Below are 26,079 nucleotides of genomic sequence, written 5' to 3' on the forward strand. Positions count from 1 at the left end.
AGACCTCCCACCTGCTCTCAGACATAACATTGCTGTTACTGTGGAAACCAGACCCCTGGGGTGCCACACACTGCGCATGTCCAAACAATCTTCCTGCTGTCTGGTGACCCGGATGTTGTCATGACGACATCGGGTCGTCATGGCAACACCCGGGAAGCCTTTGCAGACAGCGCTGGAAGCCGGAAGAGGAGGTGAGTATCTGCGATCCCCTCCCCTTGCCCCCGCAATGCTGCGATCGACTTCGATCGACTTCGATCGCAGCATCGCGGGGGTTAATGTGCTGGGAGCGGTGCAAGACCGCTCCCTGCACATAGTATCGGGTGTCAGCTGTGACAATCAGATGACACCCGGCGGCGATCGCGCCTGCACAGCCTGTGTGCGCGCGCGATCGCCATGACGTACTAATACGGGTCTGGCTCTTAAGTCCCAGGTCACAGACGCGTATTAGTACGTCAGATGTTGTTAAGGGGTTAAACAAGCAAACCCTGGGTCCGAGGGCCAGCACCCAGGAATAGACTCAGCAGGCCCCTCAGACTGGCACCGCAGGTTCGTGGAAGGAAGACCTTTCCTATCCATCATACTGGACGGCATTGCGATACCTGCCCTGCTGGACACCGGATCCCAGGTAACAATAATACCTGATATCCTCTATAGCAAATACTGGTCCATGGACAGTCTCCAACCCTCAAACCCAGACTTTTCAGTATATGCCTCTAACGGCCTCCCTCTTGACCTACTTGGGGTTAAGAATGTAGCACTAAAAGTGGGGAGAGTGGAGTTAAAGGACCAGGGACTCATTGTAGTGAAGACTGTCAATGAGGAAAATTGACTGAATGTGGTACTAGGCCCTAACATTGTTGGTAACTGTTTGGAGGAGGTTGTGTTTTTACTCCAACAGCTCGCTGACGTTGCCAGACCAGGGCAGAAGAGAGCGATCCAGAAGGAGATCCGAGCCCTGATGTACCAGCAGCAAGTGAAGCTGACCGGTGGTGAGATTGGTAGCGTGCGGGTAACAGACCCGATACCCATTGTGATTCCCCCAATGAGCGAAATGCTTATCTGGTGTAGAGCAGCAATAGGTCTTAAAGGACAGAGCTACCAGGCAGTAGTAGAACCCCTTAGCTCAGAGCACAGACCTACACTCTTAACTGCCAGGGGGGTAGTAGATGTACGCAATGGGAGGGTGCCCGTTCGTCTTCTCAACTATGGGGAAGACGAGGTCAGACTACCACGTTATGCCACTGTTGCCAAACTGTACACTGTAAATAATAACTCTATTCACACGGCGGAGTCCTTAACCTCCCCAGACCAAGTGGAGGATAATGACCCTACAACACAGGTGGAGGATTGGTGTCAACAGCTCCACGTTGGGACAGACACCACTCCTGCCCACCAGAAACAGGGAGTACACCGGGTGGTTCAGGAATACGCGCAGGTATTCAGCAAACAACCACTTGACTTTGGGAGGATTAAGGGGGTACAACATCACATCCCCACAGACAACCATCCCCTAATCAAGGAACGGTACAGGCCTATACCTCCCGCACACTACCAGAAAGCCAAGGAGATGTTGCATGACATGAAGAAGGCAGGGGTAGTAAGGGATAGTTGTAGTCCCTGGGCAGCTCCCCTAGTTCTAGTCAGGAAAAAGGATGGAAGCATGAGAATGTGTGTAGATTACAAACAAGTAAATCGCATTACACATAAAGATGCATACCCTTTACCCCGTATTGAGGAATCCCTGGCTGCCTTGAAGTCTGCAAATTACTTTTCCACCCTTGACCTCACTAGTGGGTACTGGCAAGTAGCTGTGGCTGAGGAGGATCGGGAGAAGACGGCCTTCACCACCCCGATGGGACTCTGTGAGTTCAACAGTATGCCGTTTGGACTCTGCAATGCCCCCGGAACGTTCCAGAGATTGATGGAGTGCTGCCTGGGACACCGCAACTTCGAGACTGTGTTACTATACCTGGATGACGTGATTGTGTACTCCAAAACGTATGAGGACCACGTTAAGCACCTGGCGGAGGTATTTGAGTCACTGTCCCGGTATGGGATGAAGTTGAAGCCCTCAAAGTGCCACCTGCTCAAGAAAAAGGTACAGTACCTGGGGCACATTGTTAGTCCAGAGGGAGTAGCACCAGACCTGGAGAAGGTCACTGCCATCCAGAAATGGCCGGAGCCGAAGAACCTCAAGGAGGTGCGTCAGTTCCTGGGACTAGTAGGATACTACCGAAGGTTTGTAAAAGATTACACAAAGAAAGCAGCGCCTCTGCAAGATCTCCTGGTAGGACAGTCCCCCAAGGGCAGAAATCCCCCATTCCACTGGGGTAAAGAACAGGCTGAATCATTTCAAGAAATGAAGGAGATCCTGACAGGTGATGAGATCCTAGCCTACCCTGACTACAGCCAACCGTTCCTGCTGTATACTGATGCCAGCAATGAAGGATTGGGAGCTGTCCTAAGTCAGAAGCAGAATGGCCAGGAGAAAGTCATCGCGTATGCAAGCAGGAAGCTCCGCCCGACTGAGAGGAACCCAGAGAACTATAGCAGCTTTAAGTTAGAGTTCCTGGCCTTGGTCTGGGCCATCACAGAAAGGTTCAAGCACTACCTAGCCTCCAGCAAGTTCACTGCCTACACTGACAATAACCCCTTAACTCATCTTCAAAAAGCCAAGCTGGGAGCCATGTAACAACGATGGATGGCTCGTCTGTCAATCTACCAGTTCACAATTAAGTACCGGGCGGGCCGCAAGAACGCCAAAGCCGATGCCCTGTCATGGATGCATCACCAGTCAGACACAGAAGAAGAAGTGGATGACCTGGAGGAGATGGAGCTACCTGCCTTTCATCGGAATGGGATGATCCACGAGCAACGAGCCTCCAGGAGGCAGCGTGGTAAGACGTTAAACCCTTTGCCTCACCACAGCTGGAAGGAGACCCAGGACAGTGACCCGGTTGTCAGCCGTATCAAGGAGCTGATAACCCAAGAAGGTTCCTCCCTGTAGAAGGATGTGTGGCACCCCAGGGGTCTGGTTTCCACAGTAACAGCAATGTTATGTCTGAGAGCAGGTGGGAGGTCTCTTGGTCAGGAATCCTATGCATGCCACACCTCCTGCCCAGTCCTGGGAGGGGAAGAACTTCCCCTATATAAACTTAGGGCTGAGGCAGGGTTAGTGAGTAGAGAAGAAGTAGAGACAGAGAAAAGAAGCAAATATAGGAACAGAACATCAGGAGCTCTGTGGGAGCAGTGTTACAAGGAGTCAGGGGCTGGCAGCTGCAGAGCTCGCCCTGACTGAGAAGATTTCTTACCGGACCCGGAGTCCGAGGCTGTGGGGACTAACTCCTACCCAGCAGCAGAAACCGACCGGCAGGGGATTGCAGGTCCCCTGGCCCAGAAACCCGAAGGCACGGTCACACGCGTGGGACCAGCACCGCCGTCGTGGAGCGGAAGCTACTAGAAGGCCCCGAGTCACCGGCCATACGGGTGAGCACCACACGGCACACTCAGGGACGTGGGCTACTTTTACCCGCCTCTAGCAAGGTAGCCAGAAGAGTACAGTTAGTTTGGGAGGCCTACAACTCCGCCTGGCCAGGGGAGATCCCATCTGCTCAAGGACTGACCAGGCCCCAATCGCTAGCCAGTACTCCGGGAGGGTCTATCTTTGTGACCAGTAAAGACCCTGAACTACACCGTACCGTCTCCGAGTGGTTTCTGCTACCCCCATCATCCACGTCGGCTGCCCTGAGGCCATACCCCTCCCGTTGGGGGTTATACTACCACGCTGCACAATCCTACCACCGGCCTCAGCGGTCTGCCCTGCAGCAGCAGCCCTAAAGCTGCATTCAACGGGTGGCGTAGTCATCTAACATCACTGCTATTGCAGCGCCACTTAGTCTGACTCCCTGGGCACGGACCGGGTCACCGCCACGAGACTACAACCCTCAACAGATCCGGCTCCGGGTAAGCCCCCGCGTGCGCAACGCAGCGCGATACAGGCCCAGGGCGCGTCAACTTTTGGCGTAGTCGGCAGGATTTCGTGCCCGCAACCACCGGGTACTGCGTGCCTGAACAAGAGACTTTCAAACTCACCTGTGGTGAAGATTCCCGCCATCCGGCGCCATTTTCAGCCTTCTTCCCGCCATCCGTGAAGATTCCCGCCATCCGGCGCCATTTTCAGCCTTCTTCCCGCCATCTGTGGAGTTTTCCCGCCGTTGGACGCCATCTTGAGGACGCCGCGCGGGAAAAAGAGGGGCGTGGACTCCGAAAAGCCCGCGAGAACTGAAGCCCCGCCTCACGTCCGGACGTTGCGTCAGGTCCTGGAAGGAGCCCAGCAGACGCCGACGTCACAGGAGCGCGACGGAAGGTCCTCAACCCTGACGATCCACTGCGGAGCCGCGGCCTACGGAAGAGGATCATCGCAAGGTAGGCCACGGTCCACTAGGGGGGAGAAGGATGTCGGATACGGAGGAGAGCTTCACCGCTCCAACCCCCGCCAGCGCCACCGCTGTTGCGGTCATGCCTTTCACCATGCCCTATATCCCGGGGGCAGCCTGGCTACCCCAGTACTCAGGAGAGTCACATACCCTGCAGGACTTTAGAGAAAAGCTGGATAGCCTCTTCCAGGTGTACCCCCTCACAGAAGAGCAAAAAGTGAGCATCCTGGTGGCCCAATTAACCGGGGCAGCCCGAAGGGAGGTAAAGTCCTGGCCACCTGGGGGGAGGACTGTCGCAGGGATACTAACCCGGCTGAGGGACACCTTTGATACCCGCACCTCAGCCGAGATCAAGCTTAGATTCTACGGGTGCAAACAGCGGGCACATGAGAGTATAAGGGACTATGCCCTGAACCTACAAGAGGCCCTGAGAGCCGTTAAGCAGACCGACCCTGACGGCGTGGGAGACGAGGACAGGCTGTTGACTGAACAATTTATAGAGGGTTTATATTGCAATGCCCACCGAACCCAGTTGCGGGCAATGGCCTTACAGGACCCTCATCTGGGATTTGCACAGTTCAAGGACAGAGCCATCCGGGTGCTCCGAGAACCGGCACCGGGTGGCGTTGTGACCCACAGGCGCCCAGCTATCACTTACCACCAGGAGGCGGCGCCCTTGTCGGCAGGGCCTGTGGGGGCTGATGCGCAGGCTTTTAACAATGACCCGGCCCTAGACCTGCACCATCAGGTCCAAGAGCTAGCTAAAAGCGTTGCTGCGCTAACCCGAACTGTGCAGTCTTTACAGGTTTCTACTCCAGGGAAGATCCAGCTGGCATCCGGACCGGAGGACATCCCGTGGCGTCGACCAAGGAGGACCCCACCGGCCAGAGGAAGACCCAGTGACCGATACGACGAGGACGGACGACCCATCTGCCGCCGCTGCAATCAACCCGGACATATGGCAAGGTACTGTCCTTTAAACTGGCACAACCTGGGGGTAGAGGGCCAACCCCCAGGAAAAAGATCACCAGGCCCATCGAACTGGCGCGACAAATATGTGGGAGGACGTCCAGTCTTGCCTGTAGTACTGGATGGCATCCCTATGAGTGCCCTACTGGACACCGGGTCACAGGTCACCACCATCCCGTACGTGCTCTTCAAGCAGTACTGGAATGACTCGGATATAACCCGCTACCCTGACGACGACTTGAGTATTATCGCCAGCAATGGTCAACCCGTGCCGCAGATCGGATTTAAAGAGATGACCATCAAAATCGGTAGAGTCGAACTGGCAGCACAGGGACTGATCATTGTAGACATTGACAAACACGAGAGTCACCCAAAGATAACTCTAGGAACTAATGTAATTGAAAATTGTCTTGCAGAGGTGATTTTCCTTTTACAGCAGGTTGCCAAGAACGCCAGCTCCGGCCAGCAGCGAGTGCTCCAGAAAGAGATCCGGGCACTGATGCGATGGCAACAGCTAGAACTCTCCGGTGGTGAGATTGGTAGCGTAAGAATGTGTGACCCTTTCCCTATTGCCATGCCCCCAAAAAGTGAAATGATGATTTGGTGCCGGGCAGCTATTGGTCCGAGAGGTAGAGATTACCAGGCAATGGTAGAACCAGTTTACTCAGACAGCAGGCCCACCATTTTGACAGCACGGGGGGTGGTTAATGTACGCCATGGGAGGGTGCCCGTTCGCCTAATAAATATCGGGAAGAGGGAAGTATACCTACCCCGGTATGCCACGCTAGCCAAATTATATACCATCAACCAAAACTCTATACAGTCTGTGGAGCCCTTGCCTCCATCTCACCCGGAGGAAGGTAACGGCTCTAAGAAAGTAATGGAGGATTGGTGTCAGCAACTACACTTGGGAACTGACTCCACTCCCTCCCACCAGAAACAGGGAGTCTACCGGGTGGTTCAAGAGTATGAGAGAGTGTTTAGTAAACACCCGTTAGACTTCGGGCGAGTCAAGGGGGTAGAACACCACATCCCCACGGGAGATCATCCTCCCATAAAAGAGAGGTATCGACCCGTACCCCCTGCACATTACCAACACGCCAAGGGGATGCTTAGAGACATGAAGGAGGCTGGGGTAATCCGGGATAGCTGTAGCCCCTGGGCAGCCCCACTAGTTTTAGTCAAAAAGAAAGACAACACTATGAGGATGTGTGTAGATTACCGGAAAATCAACCGTATCACACACAAGGATGCGTACCCTTTACCAAGGATAGAGGAGTCTTTGGCTGCTTTAAGATCTGCAAACTTCTTCTCTACCTTGGATCTCACTAGTGGGTACTGGCAGGTTCCTGTAGCAGAGGCGGACCGGGAGAAGACCGCATTCACCACCCCGATGGGACTTAGCGAGTTTACCTGTATGCCGTTTGGACTTTGTAACGCACCAGGAACCTTCCAACGATTAATGGAGTGCTGTCTGGGACACAAAAACTTCGAGACGGTCTTGTTGTACCTGGACGATGTCATCGTATATTCCAAGACTTATGAGGACCACCTGAAACATCTGGCGGAAGTGTTTGAAGCCCTGGCAAGTTACGGCCTGAAGGTGAAACCCTCTAAGTGTCACCTCCTGAAGCCAAAGGTGCAGTACCTGGGACACGTGGTGAGCGCTGATGGAGTGGCTCCCGACCCTGATAAGATCACCGCAATTAAGGAATGGCCAAGTCCCTCCAGTGTAAAGGAAGTGCAGCAGTTCCTTGGGTTGGTAGGCTATTACCGCAGATTCATCCCCGGCTTCACCAAAAAGGCAGCTCCTATGCAGGACCTCCTGATAGGCCAGTCCCGGAAAGGCCAAGAACCAGAAGCCGCCCTTCAGATGGGAGAAGTTGGAAGAAGAGTCCTTCCGCCAGCTGAAGATGGCCCTCACGGGGGATGAAATCCTGGCGTACCCGGATTTCAGCCAGCCCTTTATCCTCTACACTGACGCAAGTAACATCGGGCTAGGAGCTGTGCTGTCCCAGATACAGCAGGGGAAAGAACGAGTCATCGCTTATGCCAGCTGAAAACTGCGACCCACCGAGAGAAACCCTGAGAATTACAGCTCATTTAAGCTAGAGTTCCTGGCAGTGGTGTGGGCAGTCACCGAACGCTTTAAGCACTACCTCGCTTCTTCCCGGTTCATCGTGTACACGGATAACAACCCGTTGACACACCTGGACACAGCCAGACTCGGTGCCCTAGAGCAGAGATGGATGGCCCGTCTGTCCAACTACGAGTTCACAATCAAATACCGGGCAGGACGCTCCAATACCAACGCGGACGCCCTGTCCAGGATGCCAAATCTACCGGACGGAGGAGAAGATCCAGAGGGACTGGAAGAAGTCGAACTCCCCGCGTTTCACCGTCATGGGACTATCCAGTGTTCCCACCGGGTAAGGGGTAAGCAAGCCGCCACGTTTAACCCCTTGCCTCACTATAACTGGGCGGAAACGCAAGACAGTGACCCTGCCGTCCGGCTGGTAAAGGAGATGCTGACTCGGCCAGAGGCTCGCCTTGACCCAGACGCTCCGGAGGAAGCCAAGCAACTGTGGGCTGAGAAGAGTCGACTGTTCCTTTATAAGGGGAAGTTGTGCCGCCGAATGGTTAACTCCCGGACACATGAATTAATCTGGCAAGTAGTGGTGCCACGAAGAGACGCAGCCATGGTGATGGAGGCATACCACGACGGGGCTGGACACTTCGGATGGAAGAAGCTGGAGTTCCTGCTGCGCGGGCGGTTCCACTGGGTAGGCATGAGGGGAACCATCGAGAGGTGGTGTAGAGACTGTGGCCCATGTAACCTAAGAAGGAAGGACCGTGCCAGCCAGAAGACTCCCCTGCAGTCCATCGTCACCCGGCAGCCGTTGGAACTGGTAGCCTTGGATCATGTAAAACTGACCCCAAGCAGAAGTGGCTACGTCTACGCGTTAACCATCGTGGATCATTACTCCCGGTTCTTGGTTGTCGTCCCCGTCAAGGACTTAACGGCTCAAACAGCAGCTAGAGCCTTCCAGCAGCACTTCTGCCATCCGCACGGATACCCGGACCAAGTGCTGACGGCCAGGGACCTGCCTTTGAAGCGGAGGTCTTCCAGGAATTCTGCAATCTGTATGGCTGCCGGAAGATAAGGACGACACCCTATCATCCGCAAACTAATGGACTTTGTGAGAAAATGAACCAGGTGGTAATGGATCTTCTGAAAACGTTGCCCCTGGAAGAACGCAGTCTGTGGCCTGAGAGGCTGCCCGATCTGGTGGACCTATACAACCACATCCCGGTAGGTTCCACCAACTGTACCCCGGCTTACCTAATGAGGGCGAGACCTGGTAAGTTACCTGTTGACCTGGAAATGGGAGTCCTGACACCCGAGGACACTTCACCAGAAGCAGACTGGGACACAGAGAGGCAGCAGCAGTACCGGAAAGTACAGGAGAGTGTGGAGCGAAGTCTCTGTCAAGCTAGGGAAAGACAAGAGAAAACTTACAACCAGTATGCTCCCGCTGTTCCCCTGGTACCCGGAGAGCAGGTCTTGAAGAGGAAAAGACGGCTCCACAAGTTGGACGACCAGTGGGAGAAGGACCCGTATACCGTACTGCCCTCAAGCCACGACAACCCGAAGGTCTGTACCATTAGTAAAGACGGAGGGGAGACCACAGCCATTGTATCCCGGGATCACCTGAAGAAGTGTCCTGAACAGCTACGGAACCCTGAAGAGGAACAAGAAGACCATCGACCCGTAGAGAAAAGGGAAGATATGGTTAGTACTGTGCTCGGGGACTTCCCTCGGTCTTGGACTCAAGTCAATGGTGCAGTTGTGGTACCCGTACTCACCTTCCTCCAACCAGCATCCCAAGCACCTACGGAGCAACAGGTAGAGCTGGAAGAACAGCCGGTCCAGGAGGCAGAAGACTCCACACAAGCAGAACAGGAGGATCAACCCTCTGCTTATAGTGAGCCTGCCGTACCCCTAGTGAGACAAAGAGCCGGTAGACAGCTGCCCAGTTTACCCTTGACAGCTCCTACACCCTGTAGTTCAGGGCCAGACAGTCAGCTCCGTAGGTCCACTAGGGCCACTAGAGGCCAGTTACCCGCACGTTGGAGGATCTAAATGTTTAAGCTATTTTATAACGTTTACCTGTTTATAGTTGCTTGTGTGTAATTTTGTGTTTCTAGTTATTTATAGGAGTCTTTGGTGGATTTACCGGGAATCCTTTGTGTATAGTTGGAGCGTAACCCAGGACGGACTAAAGACTGTTAAGGACTCGGGGCAGGACAGACCCCTACCTGGTTACGTCTCCCTGTTTTGGTGAAATGGACACCTTGCTTTTCTTCAAAGACTGCACCCGGTTGCGGACACGCCGTGACCATCTTTATGTGTTTTTCTTGTTGTATTATTAATGTTGTACCTTGTTATGTTTTTCTAAAAAAAAAAAAAAAAAAATATGTTTAGTCCCGGAGTACTAAATTTCACTAGGGGGGAATGTGGCACCCCAGGGGTCTTGTTTCCACAGTAACAGCAATGTTATGTCTGAGAGCAGGTGGGAGGTCTCTTGGTCAGGAATCCTATGCATGCCACACCTCCTGCCCAGTCCTGGGAGGGGAAGAACTTCCCCTATATAAACTTAGGGCTGAGGCAGGGTTAGTGAGTAGAGAAGAAGTAGAGACAGAGAAAAGAAGCAAATATAGGAACAGAACATCAGGAGCTCTGTGGGAGCAGTGTTACAAGGAGTCAGGGGCTGGCAGCTGCAGAGCTCGCCCTGACTGAGAAGATTTCTTACCGGACCCGGAGTCCGAGGCTGTGGGGACTAACTCCTACCCAGCAGCAGAAACCGACCGGCAGGGGATTGCAGGTCCCCTGGCCCAGAAACCCGAAGGCACGGTCACACGCGTGGGACCAGCACCGCCGTCATGGAGCGGAAGCTACTAGAAGGCCCCGAGTCACCGGCCATACGGGTGAGCACCACACGGCACACTCAGGGACGTGGGCTACTTTTACCCGCCTCTAGCATGGTAGCCAGAAGAGTACAGTTAGTTTGGGAGGCCTACAACTCCGCCTGGCCAGGGGAGATCTCATCTGCTCAAGGACTGACCAGGCCCCAATTGCTAGCCAGTACTCCGGGAGGGTCTATCTTTGTGACCAGTAAAGACCCTGAACTACACCGTACCGTCTCCGAGTGGTTTCTGCTACCCCCATCATCCACGTCGGCTGCCCTGAGGCCATACCCCTCCCGTTGGGGGTTATACTACCACGCTGCACAATCCTACCACCGGCCTCAGCGGTCTGCCCTGCAGCAGCAGCCCTAAAGCTGCATTCAACGGGTGGCGTAGTCATCTAACATCACTGCTATTGCAGCGCCACTTAGTCTGACTCCCTGGGCACGGACCGGGTCACCGCCACGAGACTACAACCCTCAACAGATCCGGCTCCGGGTAAGCCCCCGCGTGCGCAACGCAGCGCGATACAGGCCCAGGGACGCGTCAGATGCGTCTCTCCAAGCAAACCAGCTGTGGAATGAGAGAAGCCGGCTGTTTATCTACCGTGAGAAGCTGTGCCGGAGGTACGTCAATCCGAAAACGCATGAGATGGTGTGGCAGATAGTGGTCCCTAAGAGGGACATCCAGATGGTGTTGGAGGCCTACCACGATCAGGTGGGGCACTTTGGCTGGAAAAAGCTAGAGACCCTGTTGAAGTGTCGATTCTACTGGGTAGGAATGCACAGCTCCATTGAGAGGTGGTGCAGAGACTGTGGACCCTGTAGCCTAAGAAGAAAAGACTACAGCAGCCAGAAGACGCCCCTGCAACCAATCAAGACGACTCGACCCCTGGAGATCGTGGCCCTGGACCATGTCAAGCTGTCACCCAGCAGGTCAGGATACTCCTATGCCCTGACCATGGTGGATCACTACTCCAGGTTCCTGGTGGTCACCCCTGTCAAAGACCTGACAGCAGAGATGGCAGCGAAGACGTTCCAAGTGTACTTCTGCAGACCCCATGGATACCCTGAGCAGGTACTGACTGACCAATGCCCGGCCTTTGAGGCTGAATTGTTTAAGGAGTTCTGCCATCTGCACGGGTGTAAAAAGATAAGGACTACACCGTACCACCCCCAAACTAACGGTCTCTGTGAAAAGATGAATAACATCATCATCGATCTACTGAAGACCATACCATTAGAAGAGAGAAACCAGTGGCCAGACCTACTACCTGACCTAGTGGATCAGTATAATCACATACCAGTAAGTTCCACCAATTGCACTCCGGCATATCTCATGCGGGTGTGGCACCCCAGGGGTCTGGTTTCCACAGTAACAGCAATGTTATGTCTGAGAGCAGGTGGGAGGTCTCTTGGTCAGGAATCCTATGCATGCCACACCTCCTGCCCAGTCCTGGGAGGGGAAGAACTTCCCCTATATAAACCTGGGGCTGAGGCAGGGTTAGAGAGTTCAGAGGGAGAGTTCAGCCAGGAGGGCTGACAGGGAGCTGTGGCTCCGGCTGGGCCCAGCTCCTGGGCCATGCCAGAAGTAGAGACAGAGAAGAGAGGCAGCTATGGGAAGAAACAACAGGAGCTCTGTGGGAGCAGTGTTACAAGGAGTCAGGGGCTGGCAGCTGCAGAGCTCGCCCTGACTGAGATTTCTTACCGGACCCGGAGTCCGAGGCTGTGGGGACTAACTCCTACCCAGCAGCAGAATCCGTCAGGCAGGGGATTTCAGGTCCTCTGGCCAAGAAACCCGAAGGCACGGTCACACGCATGGGACCAGCACCGCCGTCGTGGAGCGGAAGCTACTAGAAGGCCCCGAGTCACCGGCCATACGGGTGAGCACCACACGGTACACTCAGGGACGTGGGCTACTTATACCCGCCTCTAGCAAGGTAGCCAGAAGAGTACAGTTAGTTTGGGAGGCCTACAACTCCGCCTGGCCAGGGGAGATCCCATCTGCTCAAGGACTGACCAGGCCCCGATCGCTAGCAAGTACTCCGGGAGGGTCTATCTTCGTCACCAGTAAAGACCCTGAACTACACGCATCGTCTCTGAGTGGTTCCTGCTACCCCCATCATCCACGTCGGCTGCCCTGAGGCCATACCCCTCCCGTTGGGGGTTATACCATCCCCGCTGCACCATCCTTCCACCGGCCTCAGCGGTCTGCCCTGCAGCGGCAGCTCCAAAGCTGCATTCAACGGGTGGCGTAGTCATCCAACATCTACTGCTAATATACAGCGCCACTTAGTCTGACTCCCTGGGCACGGACCGGATCACCGCCACGAGACTACAACCCTCAACAGATCCGGCTCCGGGTAAGCTCCCGTGCGCGCGATGCCGCGCGACGAAGGCCCAGGGGTGCGTCACGGGCAAGACCAGGAAAGTTGCCCATGGACCTGGAGCTTGGTGTTGTAGAATCAGAGGCAGACGTGACCACTGAAGACTGGGACACAACCAGACAGGAGCAGTACAGAAGAGTACAAGCCTGTGTCGAAGACAGTCTCACTCGGGTGAGGGATAAACAAGAAGCACAATACAACAGAAGTGCACCAGCAGAACCCTTCACACCAGGAGAAGTGGTATTGAAAAGGAAGCGGAGGAACCACAAGCTTGATGACCAGTGGGAGAGAGAACCCTACACTGTGTTGAATTCAAGGTTTGACAACAGGAAGACGTGTCTGATCAGCAAAGATGGAGGAAGAACAACTGCAACAGTATCTAGGGACCATCTGAAGTTGTGTCCAGATCTGCTAAAACCACAAGAAGAAGTGCCTCTCATTTTCCCGGAGGGACCTGATGAAGCAGTAATACATACTGATTTAGGAGACTTCCCGGCAGATTGGCCTCAAATCGGAGGAGCAGTCATAATTTCAGTACTCCAATTCTTCCAACAGCCAGAAGACCCTCCACAGCAAGTTGAACCTGTAAGTGCTGCAGAAGAGCCTAGTGCCACAGAAAAGCCTGCTCAGGAAGGATCCCTGGCAGAAGCAGAGCAAGAAGGCCCAGCCAATAGTGAACTTGCCAGCCAAGTAGCGAGGTTAAGGCAGTTTTTCAATACCATCGCTAGTAGAACTAACAGGGTAGCTGAGAGAAACACTGACACTACACAGACCACCGCACTACGCAGATCTACACGTAGCACGAAAGGTTAACTTCCTGTCAGGTACACTAAGTAAAATAGTTAAACCTCGACAGATGTAGATAGTTACCCCTGAGGTATTGTATTGTATATTATTGCATTATCCTATGTATGTATTGCTATGTATTTATTGCCTTTACATGCCTTTAACTTATATTTTGCCCCTCTAATGGACAATCCAAGTGAAACGGACACTTTATTTATTTGCTTCCCATTACCCGCTTGGGTATCTAAGAACTCTGTGGCTGAGGACTATGTGCAGCCCTAAGACTTTATTTGTACATATTTGCAGTCCCTGAGTGCCCCTTTGAGCAACCTCTCCGGAAGAGACTTGGACTTTCTGGTTGCTCATTGCCTACTGTTTATTGAACTATATATGTATATTTATCCATGTTCTGGTTATGCAACGTTCAAGTGTCCTAACCTCTCATAAAGGGAAGCTGCTTGTTATTGTTGTTGTTACAAAATGTGCTTCAGCCCGGGAGTGCTGAGTTCAACTAGGGGGGGAATGTGACGCCCTGCTGTGCATGGAGCCACAGATCCTGGAGGGGTGCATTTCAGGTTTTCTCCACAAGAGGCCCTCAGAGCATACACACACACCTCCACCCTACCTCAGACCACCAGAGGGAGCCCGGATAGGGATATAAATACGGAGGGTGGAGCTAGGCAGAGAGAGTCTGTGAGTTAGTTCTCCTCAGGAAGTGAGTGGAGACAGAACAGTCTGGAGTCCACAGCCATTTCCTGCAGAGTGAGACACAGAGAAACAGGTCAGTCTGCAGTGGAGCGCAGTTAGACTCAAGCAGCTCGAGTTAAGTGAGCTAGGAGCGTTGCTGACGCTCAGAGAGCAGCAGAAGAGGCAGCCAGCTAACTGCCAGTGTGTATAGCCTAGTGAGGGCCCGAGTAGGCCGAAGGCTAGAGGAGTGGGTAGCATTGGGGGCAGAGGAGCTTTACCAGCTCACCCCAGAAACCATATACCGGACACCCGATTCGAGTCTGCAGGGATTCTTTACACCCAGCAGAAGACAACCAGAACCCTTGGTGAACTACATGTCCCAGGAATACCAAACGCTGACTGTTATACCAGGGTCAGGAGTTACTGAGGCCCCATATACCAGGGAGTGTGTACTCCAACAGAAGGCCCTACCACAGGATCAGCCGGTGCAGAACACAGACTAAGTTAGGCCTAGCTCCAGGCAGGCCAGAGAATAACACTAAGCGGCGAAGAAACAGGAGGCCCTACACCTGCTCACTGGGGAGAGTCCTGCAGTGCACCCCTCACCCTACAGTGCTCCGGACGGTACCTGCATTTCCACCAGTAAAAGATACAGAAGCAAACCGTGTGTGTGTCCCCTGTTCTTCCTTGGACCCGGCTGGGTCACCGCCATATCGTGCACCTCGTCAAACATCACTGCCCTGAGGCCTAGCTCCACCTGTGGGGAGCTACACCATCAAAGCTGCCGTAACACCGGCCTCAGTGGACTGCCGCAGCGCTGGTGATTCTCACCAGACACCACAGGTGGCGTCACGAATTCTGACATTTTATTTTCCTTTTTTAAGAGAGACCCCAGGGTACGGGCTCGGGAGCCGACTACCGCGACATCCCCCAAGACCAGGCATTAAGGCCCGGGCACCGAGTAGTCCCCATCCCCTGGGCGCCACAGCACGGCTGAGGGTAAGTTGGCGGTTGGATTTCTTTTGTGTTATAAAAGCCAGACTTATTAGCTCCAAGAACCCTCCCCTTTTAATTTATTTGGTTTTATTATTGTTAATATGTTAATGTTTGTTTGTTAATAAAAAGGCCGCTGTGGCCAAATTTATCCAAAGAATCCAGTGTTGAAGTGTTTTTTATTCGTGGGGGGTAAGGTGTAGCGTTGGAGAAGGTGGAACGAGGAAAATATGGTAAGAAAGCCGTACTGGCCGTACACGGTCATGGCATTGAATCACTGCTTTCTCAGTTTATTGATCGGTATGAAAAGACTGACATAATAAATTGTGAACGCGGCAGGGGAAGTCGCTTGCCTGTGTTACTTAGTAGTACAGGTTAATGTGGAATCAATGGCGGAGATTGACTGAATAGAAACGCTGTGTGACTAATGCTGGACTGACACCGGCCCCCAGGTAAAAACAATCCTTAGTCACTTATTTCATTGCCTGCATCTTGCTAATCCCAGATCAAGGTGACTTCGTGTTCACTATTCCTTTGCATACTTATTTGCTGACATTGTATGAGCAATAAAGCACGTGCCTGTACCTTTACGCTATAAGGGCAGAGTCAGACGGCTGAATAAATCGGATTGAGATCGGACCGCAATGCAAGGACTGGCTCGGTACTCCCGACCTGAGCATGACAGCTGCATAGAAATATATGGGGCGGTCACACTCAGGTCGGGAGAACCGTCAGCCAGTCCGTGCATTGCGGTCCGATTTACATGGCTGTCTGACTGTGCCCTAACTATGACTCGAGGTTGTGACCTTTCCATATGAGTTGGGGGAAATTAGTCTAAAATGGTCTTAACCTGGCGCTAAAGGTGCATATATACAGTACATTAAAGATTTATTTCCAAAAAAAAAAAATCCTTATCTTTGACCCTTCACATATATCAATTTTAAAGTAGCAGTAGAAGCCATTATATCACGCAAGGTGAGGGAAGGAACAAGTGGACAACGACGGGAAGAGGGGGAAGGGAGCTCAACTACTAGGGAAAGGGGGAATGGCGACCCCTAGGTAGATCTAATATCACCCTGACTACCCTACCGTCCCTATATAGGTTCGGCACCTATCGCTGAGCAAGAAACCTAATCCCTGGATGTCTCTAGAGCTAGGCCCTAGGTAGGGAGGGGACAGGGTGAACACTAGTCAGGCCCCACTGTAACTAAAGACAACAAGGTAAACAAACAAAGGGGATACACTTAGCTTGAGAAGACACCAGAGAGAAAACGCCAAGAGAAGTCCAAGAAGAAACTAGCCAACTGCTAGTGCTCCAGGCATGGACAGAAGAACATAGATCTATCACCGGCGACTCTCTGGAGACACTGAGATTTTTTAACTACCAAGCAAGGGTGTGTCAATTAGCATCAGTAGGTGGAGGTCGCTTCTGGCTCCTAAAGGGAGGAGGATATCACTACACTACAGAGATGAGAGGATCAAGAAGGCGTCAGCAATGCCAAGCGCAGTGACCTTCTACAGCCGGATCCAGAGCAACTGTCTGTCAAACTTGATACACCCGTGACACATTATTTTCCTATACATGGGTAGCTCAGAGGTTGGAACTGTTCCCTGGGATCCACCCATTCCAGGCAAACATCTGCCTATACGTCCTTCCTTTGTCTTCATGGGTGTGTAAGAGGGTATGCCGTAGAAGATGAGCTTCCCCAGTGCTATGCGAAAATTATGACCGAAGCTTCCACCTATTGCCCAAATGGAACCAATAAGAGGGGGAAGTGTTTGAAGAAGGCAGAGTCTACCTTGACTGTCGCAGGCATTGTCCTTGGTGGGATTTGAATCCGAAACACCAGTTCTACAAAGCCGCAGTGCTAACGACTGAGACATAATGAAGACCTCTCTACCATGACTCAAGGGTCTTGTTCCTGCTATGTGTAAGAACTAGGATCTGTTGGTTTGGTTTTATCATCATGAAATTATATGCAAATGAATAATGCAAACATCATACTCAGGGGTGGAGTTATAGGGGGAGCAGCGATAATAGTCCCGCCCGTGCACTGGCAGAAGAACTGTTATGCATGCTACATTATTGGTGGTGGTACTTTTAGGGAGCAAGAAAATATTTTAAGTCTGGGGTCAGGCTTCTTGTATTTTAATAGGGTAACCGAGAGGAAGTCCAGAAAAATGTCTGTCCCCATATTTATACACTTTAATATTTAGGTTTAGTGTTACTTTAAGATCGTCTTGAATAGTATTGATAAATCGAACTGCTGCACGGAGGTCGTCTTCCTTCAGGATACACGGGAAATCACAGAGTGTCCTGTATTGAATATTCATTAAAAACAGCTAATGACTATTTTTTATTAGCACTGACGAGGAGATATAGATGGGGAGTTTACTCAGTGGGCCATGAACCTTATAGGTAAGAGGCAATAGAGAAAAGTCATTTGCAAAAAAAATCTAGTATCTAAATTACATTTCAATGGAATATTAATAGATAGATCATTATAACAAAGCAGCAAAAGTATTTGAAAGGAAAAATTATTTAAAGGGGTATTTTTCTCTAGGACATTTAGGGCACAGCAAAAGGTTATGCCATAAATGCAAACTGCCGAGACCTGCATCTGTGTCACAAACGTGATCGATCCTGTTGCACACCATCAGGAGTGGAGAGGTGGCTGCATGAGCACAACTCTTTATTTTTATGGGAACGCCTCTCCATTTCTGACGCTGCTCCACATACATTTTGATTACAAAACTCAAAATCCCTTTCATAGACGGAATTAACAAATAATTATTATGGCTGCCCGCAGCCACCACTAGATGGAGCTTATAAGCTTTCTGCATACCGTTATACATTGTATTCAATAGTAAGGTGGCTCTAATGGTAGTGGCAGGCAGCCACAATGTTATTGTTACCTGTCCTGGCTCCAGCGCTTGGCTCCGCATACTCCTTTTGGTCTGGCCAGTTCCTTTTGCAGTTCTGTGTGTTGGATTGATGGCACTCTTAGGCCTTATAGACTTAGGTGGCAAAATGCTGCCTGAGTATTTAGGTATTTGGTGTTTCACACCACTACCATAGACTGCACTCACGTTAACCCACTGATAAACCCAGCTCTGCTATATCGCTGGGCACTCGGCACTGAACTCTGTGACAACACGAGCACTGCTATTTTCCTGGTTAACTCTATTATTCTGCAGGGCATTCCACACTGGACTCTGTGACAAACCCAGCTCTTCCATAATTCTGGCTTGCTCTATATACTACTGGGTATTCTTCAATGAGACAAGCTCTGCTGTACTGCTGGATAACGCTGCTATGTCGCTGGGTATTCTGCTTTGCTATGCATTTGCTATGACAATGCCATCTCTGCTGTACTGCTGGTTAGCTCTGCTATTCCACTGTACCAGCAATGCCTAGGACTTTGTGACAGGACTTGCTCCACTATACTGCTGATTTACTTTGCTATTCTGCTGTGCCAGTTGTGCATTGGACTCTAAGACTAATGCAACTCTGCTATATTGAACTTCCTGCCTAACACAGCTGTGCTTCTCCAGTTTGCCATTCTTTCAGTTCCACCATCGTTGTTACAGCTGGTTTGTTTTGAGCTGGTCTACTCAACTGTACGAACACTACCAGTCCATACTGTGTTAGAACCGCTCTCCCATATTAACGGCTTGGAGGATCCACCCCATCAGGTAGACCTAACACATATGTTTTAACTCTATGTGTGTAATGTAGGTTTGGACCACTGTGTCATTTGTATATTAAAGAAGCCCTCCTCCCATCAAAGTTTTTATCCTCTTAATATATTGCAGTCATCATATTATACAGCACTGTGTACTTACAATTGCTCATTTTGCCTGTCTACCCAGCTAATTCTTCTCTTTTCCATTTGTTCTATGACATCACGTGATTAAAAACAGATAAGCTGACACCTTCTAAGCGCTATGTAGATACAGGAAGCCTCTTTTCCCTGCATAAGTCAACATCAGAACTACAATTCTACATCGCTACTAAGTCCCTAGCAGTTGGGAAGACCGGAGCAGCTGGGTCAGGAGTTGAAGAGGAGGTGGAGCTGGGCTACCAGGGACTTTGCAGTGATGTAGAATTGTAGTTCTAATGATGACTCATGCAGGGAAAATAGACTTCCTGTTTCTACATAGAGCTTAGAAGGATTCAACTAGTCTGTTTTTAATCACGTGGTATCATAGGTCTAATGGAAAAGAGAAGAATTAAGTGGGTAGAAAGGCAAATTGTGCAATTGTAAGTACACAGTGCTATATAATATGATAACTGTAGTATATGAAGAGAATAAAAACTTTGATGGGAGGAGGAGGAGTGCTTCTTTAATATGGAGCTTTATAATAGTACGCTAATCAGCACAGAATTATGGAGATGAAAAAAAAGTTCAGATCAACTTATACTACTGTACAATAGCTTCTTTTTTTGCTTCTCCTTTCAAAAAGAAAAGTTTTCTCTATTTTGATAAATTATTCGAATAAGCAATCTCAGAAAAAGAGAATTAATTTTCTTCCATGATCTGAGATTTCACACGCCATCCTGCTGCTAGTTCTCGTCAAGACTTTGTATATTCAGGACTATGCTGTAATTATAGGTCAAAATATACAGTATAACTATTTTTCATTATCATTGAACCACCTTTTTCAAACCATGGGGAACCAACCTACAACTTCGTTTTCTTTTCTTAGAAGATTATAGCTCTGAAAATGAACCATAATTACTTCTGCCTCCAGTAAAAACCCTCCTTGTTTTTCTATTCGAACGCTGCCCCGAGAAATATATATTCTGCAGACTCGAACACTTTGCAAATGGAGATTCTTGCATTTTAATAACAGATGTTAGGCTGTTCTGTGTACAAGTCACAATTACGTTCCATGTTGTGTCTCTAGAAATAAACTTGCTTTGTAGAGGACCTCCAAGCAATGGCGTGATTGCAGCTTCATTTATAAAAGGGGCGAGAAGATCATTCAAAAGAATGTTATTCCATTAGCTGGATTAAAGCAGAGTGATAATTGCATAGATGCCTACTTGTGTATTAGACTTATCTTCTGAAGTATCAACCAGTGTTACATGCGGGGTTATGAATACCAATAATTATCAACAAGGTCTGCTTTTATATAGGAGAAAAATACAAATTGTTGCTTAGTAGTGTTGAGCCACCCCCGTAGTGTTCGAGTTCGGTTCGGTTCGTCGAACACCCGTATGTTCGCCGAACTGTTCGTCGAACTATTCGTCGAACACCTTCGAACACCGTTAAAACCAATGGCAGGCAAGCAAAAACACATAGAAACACATAGAAAACACCTTAAAAGGTGTCCAAAAGCTGACAAACTGCTCAGAAGACACAACTAACACATGGAAAAGTGAAAAGTACATATAGTCATGCGAAAAGAAAAGAGGTGGAGGAGTAAAAGGAGGGGGAGAAACAGATATAGGCATGTCATGCCCTTCTAAAACCAAAAAAGTGCGAAGCCGACACGGCCAGTCCGTTACTGCCCGTGCCACCTCCGTGTCGCCGGGTTTGTGCCAGAGCTGCGGTGGACCCTGATGGCCAGCCCCCCTCTCCCAATACTGGTGCCTGTCCGCGGGTGGGTCGAGCGAGCCCCCCTGTGGTGGAGGCAGGTCTAAGCTTTTTAATTTAAATTATCTCTCTAATTTGAATAAATACACTTTAAATCCTTTTACAAGGATCTCTTGGAGGGCAAGTCTCATGCCAGCAGCCACGTAATTCCAGCTCCAGTAGCGTCCACTAAAGCTGCTGCAGTTAAAAAGCTTTTATAAGGATCGAGCTCGGCGGTCCACCGCAAGGTGTCCTGCCGCCAGTCCCAGCCCCTATGCCTTGGGGAACCTCCTGATGCTCTTCACTGAGTATCCCGGGGTCCCGAAGCATTTTCTTTGAAAAAATTAAGTGTCCAAACTACAGGTGGTGTAGCTTGCTTAACAGCTGGGATAATCCGCTGACTAGCAGACACTGCTACTAGGCACAAAGTATTTCCTGGGCTAGATGCAGTTAAAAATTTGTAATTAGATACTCTCGTTGGATGCTGAGAAAGCATTCCATAGAGTCTCCTGGCACGCCATATATTATTCTCTTAAAAAGCTTGGGGTAGGGGTCTAGGGGACCCTTTTATAGCCAAAATCACGGCCCTGTATTGCAATACGTCACATAGGCTGAAGATAGATGGAACTGTAGCACCCCGAGGGCTCGGTTGCTACAGAGGTATTGCACCTCACCCAGAGGTGTGATATCTCACTCTCAGGTAAGGATGGAGTGTGGATCAGGACCCCGGCACCTGCATGCATTACACCACATTGCCGTGGGGCAGGGCGACCAATATGCCCCTGAGATGGGCACGACAGTCCCTGTCCCTGTCTGGAGTGGGGGGAGGGAACACCGAGGAAGGGGAACCCTGTAGTGCAGGAGCAGGGAGGAAGCAGTTCCTGGGTGCATTGAGAAGGGAGTATAAAAGGTGGGCACCATCTTAGTTCAGTGCAGAGAAGTCTGAGCAGAAGTGACAGGGAGCAGGGGCTCTGCATGAGCTCTGCTCCGGAGGCGGGCCTAGTAACAGAGGCCCAGGCCTGGAAGAGGGAGAAGGAAGGAAGAGGAGCCAAGAAGGCTCCAGGAACAAGGAACGAAGGGATCCCAGGGGTGCAGACGGGCGAGTCGCCACTGCACGCCCGAATCCACCTGCGTGGAGGGGTCAGGCCAAAGGGGGAGACTGGTCCCCGAAACTAGTGGAGGCGGGAAACGACCCTCAGCTAGAAACCGGAGGCTGTGACATTTTATGTGGCGCAGCCCCTCGCTACACCCGCTAGGAAGGCACCACATAGGGTCAGGGAAACTGGCGCCAAGTTTACCAAGAGGAGGCCAGAGGCAGCCAGACAGAAGCGTTGGTAAGAAAGGCCAGACAAAGGACACACAAAGGGGGTCCTGTGAAGCGCTCCAAAGTTATCTGGGAGTTGTCTCAGCCCCTCACCTGGTGAGCACAGTACGACGTGGGCAGCCGTTACCTGCAGAAGTGGTCTGGATAATATGAACTGTGAGTAAAGGCCCTGGACTGCATCACTGACTCCGTGTCGTTACTGCTGCTGCCCTGCACCATCACCCCCATCCTCCGCATACACTGCCCTGAGGCTATACTCCTCCCGTGGGGAGTTATACTACGCTCTGCTGCACCCACAACACCAGCTTCAGTGGTCTGCCCTGCAGCGGCGGTTCACTCTGACCGCAATCCACGGGTGGCGTAGTCGGACATTTAAACATCAAAACCACATAAATAGTTCCGCCACTGGTTTGACCGCCCTGAGCCACGGAACCTGGTCGCCGCCACGGAGACTACAACCACCAGCATCCACCAAAAAGGGTCCGGCTCCGGGTGTCCCAAGGCCCAGGGGGCGCGTCAGAACATTTTCATCACCTTTCATAATCACCAATGGGACAAGGCAGAGATGTCCTCTGTCCCCTCTCTTATACATCCTAGTGATGGAGCACCTGCTCTCATCAATTCGCCATAACCCCAATATTAGGTGGATTGAGGTGGGAGGCACCGAGTACAAGTGCTCTGCATTTGCTGATAATGTCCTAGTATATATCACTCAATCACATATATCCATCCCTGCTGTTATGGCTGAAATAGATCACTTTGTTACATGGTCAAATTTTAAAGTCAATGCAGCGAAGTCTGAGGCCCTCGATGTCTCTACAGGATTCCATCCAGTCCAACTTTCCCTTTGCCTGGCCCTCACAGGGTATCAAATACTTAGGAATTCCTATTCATAGAGACCTCTCCCGTCTATGTTATCTTAATTTTGGGCCCTTTATTGAACAACTCCATACAGACCACGGTTGGCAAGTTAGAACTGTAAGATTCACTACGTGAACCACTGGTGTTTTGTGGAAAAGCACATGTACACTGTGTTGCAAATTATTATGCAAAAAGTGTTTAGGAGTGATAAGGGAAGAATTTGTTTGTTTGTCAGTTAAACTCATTGATGGTGATGTGTGTCAGGGCTCTTTATATCACTGTAAGCAATTGCAGACACCTGTGCTAATTAGTTTGGCAGGTGTGTCCAATGAAAGGCAAGACAACTTAAGAAGGCTGTCCCACATTATTAAGCAGCCTACATTTTCTGCCAAAATGGGAAAGAAAAAGGATGTGTCGGCTGCTGAGAAGCAACAAATTGTGGAGTGTTTAGGTCAAGGCATGACTACAATCAACATTGCCAAGACACTTCATGCTGATCATCGCACAATCAAGAAGTATGTATCTGATTCACAGTACACACGTGTGCGTGCTGATAAGGTAAAATTGAGGACTCTTTCCTACAGGCAATTACGTCAGGTTAAAAGAGTAGCGGCAAAAAAGCCTTGTCATAGCAGCAGACACGTTTTTGAAGCTGCTGGTGCCTCCAACGTCACCCGAACAACAAGATGCAGAGTCCTTCAGAGGTTTGCGGCAGTGCGTAAGCCATCCTGTCGACCTCCTCTATCCACTGCACACAAGCAGAAACGGCTCCAGTGGGCCAAACAATACATGAAGACTGACTTCAAAACTGTTTTATTCACCGATGAGTGCCGTGCAATGCTCGATGGTCCAGATGGATGGAGTGGAGGATGGCTGGTTGATGGACACCCCACGCAAACACGGCTACAGCGCCAACAGGGAGGAGGTGGAGTAATGTTTTGGGCTGGAATCATGGGGAGAGAGATTGTCGGCCCCTTTAGGATCCCTGAAGGGGTAAAGATGAACTCCATAATGTATGTGGAGTTTCTCAAACAGCACTTCCTGCCATGGTTCAAGAAGAAGAACCGTGTATGCCGCAGCAAGATCATTTTCATGCATGATATTGCACCGTCTCATGCTGCACATAGCACATCTGCATCTCTGGCTGATATGGGCATAAAAGGGGACAAATTTATGGTGTGACCCCCATGCTCCCCTGACCTCAACCCCATTCAGAACCTCTGGAGCATCATCAAAAGGAGTGTCTATGATGGCAGGAGGCAGTTCACATCTAAGCAACAGCTCTGGGAGGGTATTCTGTCCTCATGCAAAACAATTGAAGCAGAAACCATCCAAAACCTGACTAATTCAATGGACGAGACAGTTCAGAAGTAGTGTTGAGCCACCCCCGTAGTGTTCGAGTTCGGTTCGGTTCGTCGAACACCCGTGTGTTCGCCGAACTGTTCGTCGAACTGTTCGTCGAACACCTTCGAACACCGTTAAAACCAATGGCAGGCAAACAAAAACACATAGAAACACATAGAAAACACCTTCAAAGGTGTCCAAAAGCTGACAAACTGCTCAGAAGACACAACTAACACATGGAAAAGTGACAAGTACATATAGTCATGCGAAAAGAAAAGAGGTGGAGGAGTAAAAGGAGGGGGAGACACATATATAGGCATGTCATGCCCTTCTAAAATCCAAAAAGTGAGAAGCCGACACGTTCAGTCCGCTACTGCCCGTGCCACCTCCGTGTCGCCGGGTTTGTGCCAGAGCCGCGGTGAACCCTGACGGCCAGCAACCCCTCTCCCAATACTGGTGCCTGTCCGCTGGTGGGTCGAGCGAGCCCCCCTGTGGTGGAGGCAGCTCTAAGCTTTTTAATTTAAATTGTCTCTCTAATTTGAATAAATACACTTTAAATCCATTTACAAGGATCTATTGGAGGGCAAGTCTCATGCCAGCAGCCGCGTAATTCCAGCTCCAGTAGCGTCCACTAAAGCTGCTGCAGTTAAAAAGCTTTTATAAGGATCGAGCTCGGCTGTCCACCGCAAGGCATCCTACTGCCAATCCGAGCCCCTATGCCTTGGGGTGCCTCCTGATGCTCTTCACTGAGTATCCCGTGGTCCCGAAGCATTTCCTTTGAAAAAATGAAGTGTCCAAACTACAGGTGGTGTAGCTTGCTTAACAGCCGGGATAATCCGCTGACTAGCAGACCCTGCTACTAGGCACAAAGTATTTCCTGGGCTAGATGCAGTTAAAAATTTGTAATTAGATACTCTCGTTGGATGCTGAGAAAGCATTCCTTAGAGTCTCCTGGCACGCCATATATGATTCTCTTAAAAAGCTTGGGGTAGGGGTCTAGGGGACCCTTTTATAGCCAAAATCACGGCCCTGTATCGCAATACGTCACCTAGGCTGAAGATAAATGGAATTGTAGCACCCTGAGGGCTCAGTTGCTACAGAGGTATTGCACCTCACCCAGAGGTGTGATATCTCACTCTCAGGTAAGGATGTGGTGTGGATCAGGACCCGACACCTGCATGCATTACACCACATTGCCGTGGGGCAGGGCGACCAATATGCCCCTGAGATGGGCACGACAGTCCCTGTCCCTGGCTGGAGTGGGGGGAGGGAACACTGAGGAAGGGGAACCCTGTAGTGCAGGAGCAGGGAGGAAGCAGTTCCTGGGTGCATTGAGAAGGGAGTATAAAAGGTGGGCACCATCTTAGTTCAGTGCAGAGAAGTCTGAGCAGAAGTGGCAGGGAGCAGGGGCTCTGCATGAGCTCTGCTCCGGAGGCGGGCCTAGTAACAGAGGCCCAGGCCTGGAAGAGGGAGAAGGAAGGAAGAGGAGCGGAGAAGGCTCCAGGAACGAGGAACGAAGGGATCTCAGGGGTGCGGACGGGCGAGTCGCCACCGCACGCCCGAATCCACCTGCGTGGAGGGGTCAGGCCAAAGGGGGAGACCGGTCCCCGAAACTAGTGGAGGCAGGAAACGACCCTCAGCTAGAAACAGGAGGCTGTGATATTTTATGTGGCGCAGCCCCTCGCTACACCCGCTAGGAAGGCACCACATAGGGTCAGGGAAACTGGCGCCAAGTTTACCAAG

Source organism: Phyllobates terribilis, unplaced genomic scaffold, assembly GCF_046119375.1.
Source record: "Phyllobates terribilis strain yellow unplaced genomic scaffold, ASM4611937v1 Scaffold_8__6_contigs__length_399053987, whole genome shotgun sequence".
Lineage (NCBI taxonomy): Eukaryota > Metazoa > Chordata > Amphibia > Anura > Dendrobatidae > Phyllobates > Phyllobates terribilis.